Below are 3,504 nucleotides of genomic sequence, written 5' to 3'. Positions count from 1 at the left end.
ATCGCCTAAATCGTGGACGTAGGTAGCTAGTATTACTTCTTAAAATTGGTTAACCGCGTAACTAAAATTTTGCTAAAACCTATTAGAGACGTCTAACTTGGTCGACAGGCCGGCCGAGTGCTCGGCCTGTCGCGCTGGCTCGCTCGCTCGCGCAACGTACCCATGTGCAGAGTTGGGGCCACCAACAGTCCAAGTCCTTTTTTTTCATCGTTATCTCTTCACGCTCTCCACCACAACCACTCATTTTTACGCCGCAGCCTCCTCACATCTCGTCTTCTACCTCATCTGTTTCTCCACCTTCCTCTGGCCTATGAACTTGAAGCCTCTAGCGGCTGAGTTGCGACGAGCTTCTCCGGCGCCAGATGGCAGCTTCGATCAAAGCTGCAACTGTTTGCGTCCAGTGCTGGAACCAGCGAGTTCTGGTGCTACCACTGGCTGCAACGATGCTGGAACCAACACAACGGCGAGCTGCAACTGCAAACCGGCTGCGTCAGGTGATGGAACCAGCGATCTCTGGTGCTGCTACCGGCTTGTCGGATGCTAGAAATAGCACGACGGCAAACTGCAACTGGCGGCAGTGCTGCTACAAGCGCTGGGGCGCACAACTACAAGGAACGAGACGGAATGCTACTAGCGACGAGGTGAAATGTTGGAACCAGCATGGAGGAATGCTACGACTGGCGTAATTTTTACTGGAACCAAAGAAAGTAGAGGCTTCAACCAACATGCATCGACACTTCAACCAGTACTGAAAAATGCTATGACCGGCAACGACAAAAGTTACAACTGGCTTTGAACAAAGTGACAAGTAGATACGGGTAGCTGGAGGATGGCCACCGCGCAGCCGCAAAAGGCTGCAACCGGCAGCGAGAAAGCACAATCGGCTTCTGATAAAGCTTCAAACAGAGAACGACTAGCTAACAATGGCGAGCGGCGACGACGGAGCTACGTGGCGGTGCACTGGGTGCTGCGAAGGGCGTGCGGCGAGCTATGATGGCGACTGGTGGCGATGCTGGAACCCGCACACGGTGGTGCTGCAACCCGGGGATGGAAGACACGTCGAGCTGCAAAGGCATGCAGATGGATGGATTTCTTTTCTACAGGCTCAGCGGAGCTGCATCCGGTGAGCTACGGCGGCGAGCCGGCGAGTGGCGCCATGGAGCTTCAAGCGCGATGCCGCGGGTGCGAGCAAGCATCGGGATGAAGAAGAGGACGTGCGTAGAGGACGCAACTAGCCAAATCATGCGGTCACGAATGTGTACATGGTGCGGCTGCGCGGCGTCCGGCCTAAATTTGGGCCGGCGCACCGGCGCGATGGAAAGCCCAGTTATTCCCACTAAATATAGTTAGGTCAAGTGGGCTAAAGGTGGGACGCCCATGTGGTGTCCCACTTGCAGCCTGAGTCGGCGGGGATAGCTCTGGAGCTGGCGGCGCGCGTGTGCTGTTCGTGGTGGGCGATTTTTTGCTGCCCTCCATCTTGATGATTCACCGCTTGCTTCCAGGCTCTTTGGCCTCATCACCTCCACCTTGTCCCTGAGAGAGCAACACGACGACGAAGAGGTCGAGATGAAATGGGCAGCCATCGAGCGGCTGCCCACCTGGGACAGGCTCCATACCTCGCCCCCTCTCCACGCCAGCGGCAATGCCGACGGCGCTCGTCCGCTGGAGCCGGTCGACGCGGGCCGGCTAGGGGCGGCGGACTGGCAGGAGCAGGTTACGCCTGCTTCGCCGCCGGCGCCACTGGATGGACAGGGTCGGCGTGCGGCAGCCGATGTTGGAGGTCCGGTGGCGGAACCTGCGCGTCGATGCCGAGTGCCAGGTCGTCGATGGCAAGCCGCTCCTCAAGTCCGCCATCTCCGCTCGTTCAAAAAAAAAAAAAACTCCGCCATCTCCAAGCTCTCGGTAAGGAATTTTGTTCTCTTCTGTACTACCACTCACCTCACCACCTGTTCGCTCAAATGCCTCCGTTGCCAGCTGCAGCTGCTCACCACCATGCTGGGCTTCAACCATATAACAAAGAAAGGATGAAGGATCCACATCCTCAAAGATGTCACCGGCATCCTCAAACCATCCAGGTGAGTTTCCTTCCTTCTAGATGACATTCCCTCTTTCTTTCCTTCCTTCCTTCCTTCCTTTTCATCAGTATGTGTCCACTCCACATGCAGGATGACCCTTCTCCTTGGACCCCCAGGCTGTGGCAAAACCACCCTTTTGCTAGCACTTGCTGGAAAGCTACCAAAAATCTAAGGTATCCTCGTCCCTATCATCTAATGTTATTCCACTTTTTCCAACCGTCGCATGTACTTGGTCATGCATATAATGGTCTGAAATTGCACACTGAAAACAGAGAGAATACTGTATGTCGTGTATTTCAGTACTACTGTACTTTCTTTACTCACATACTATGTATGTATGTGTGTGTGCGTGCGTGCGCAGATAACACGAGAACTTGACTACAATTAATGGTGTCAAGCTGCAAAATTTTGTTCCAGAAAAGACAGCACCTTACATTGGTCAGTATGATCTTCATATCCCTGAGATGACTGTCACGGAGATGCTCGACTTCTCTGCAAGATTCCAGGGCGTTGGCAGAAGAGCAGGTGATTTTTCTTTTCTGGGGACTTGGATAACTAAAAGTTTTTTAGGGACAACAGGCAACTAACTAATTGAAGCTAATACCCCAAAGTCATAAAGACCATGATTTTAGGATATTAATTGTCCATTCTATCTACTAAACCAAGTGCTCCCAATTTATTGTACAGAATAGAAATCATGAAGGAAGTCATTAGATGCTTCGAGTTCGACTGCTCCTCCTTCGCCGGTCTTAGCCCAGCAAGGTATGTGTTTTTGGCCTTTCCTTCTATGGTGATTCACATTGGTTGGGTCAGTGTTCCTGCGTTGCTGTTGCATTACCCGCAGGCTTTTGTTATGGTAGGATTGTTCGTCTTGGGATACGATGGTGGCGGTGGATCTTGTGTTCCTGATTCTCTCAGTCGGTTTGTTCTTCCTGCAGTGTTGTGGCTAGGTGGTGAGGAACAGAGAATCAAACGGGCAGACCATGCTGGAGAAGATGGTGACCTTTGCTGACCCGCTTACGCCCCACCCGGCATCTCCTTAGTTATCTTTCTCGGTTCCAGTAACCTGCTTTCATCTACTTTCCGCCTAGGTCTGACTTGCTGAATCCTACTGTTGTTTAAACCTTGTGTTTGGTTTCACTGATTAATGGAACCGGGCGGGCGCTCTGTTTATCTGAAAAAATACAGAACCACACCATAGTGTCTAAAATGTTTCCGATAATTAAGAAATTATCATTAAGAATTATTCCGTTGAGCCATGATTAATATCTGCTGCTACTAGGCTTAGTTTGGTTGTATATTTTGCTTATCTAAACCACACAATTGTATTTGTTTCCTGTAGTTTTAGTTCCTAATTATGTATCATGACAAATCAGCATGCCAAGCAAAAAAGGGACTCAACTTAGCCACAAAGACATATAACTTCGAG

General features: G+C 51.0%; 1 long non-coding RNA gene across 1 annotated transcript; it reads left to right on the top strand.

The window, feature by feature from the left end:
• The first annotated feature begins 1,392 nt into the window (after nt 1-1,392).
• Nucleotides 1,393-3,265, top strand: LOC109785965 (uncharacterized). Its single transcript, XR_005770029.3, has 6 exons — nt 1,393-1,902; nt 1,975-2,075; nt 2,166-2,248; nt 2,437-2,600; nt 2,763-2,837; nt 3,014-3,265. It is a non-coding gene; the product is annotated as an uncharacterized lncRNA (long non-coding RNA).
• The last annotated feature ends 239 nt before the right edge of the window (nt 3,266-3,504 follow it).

This window comes from Aegilops tauschii, chromosome 2, assembly GCF_002575655.3.
Source record: "Aegilops tauschii subsp. strangulata cultivar AL8/78 chromosome 2, Aet v6.0, whole genome shotgun sequence".
NCBI lineage: Eukaryota > Viridiplantae > Streptophyta > Magnoliopsida > Poales > Poaceae > Aegilops > Aegilops tauschii.
Note: the sequence above shows the minus strand (reverse complement) of the source record. Positions and strands in the feature narration are given on the sequence as shown.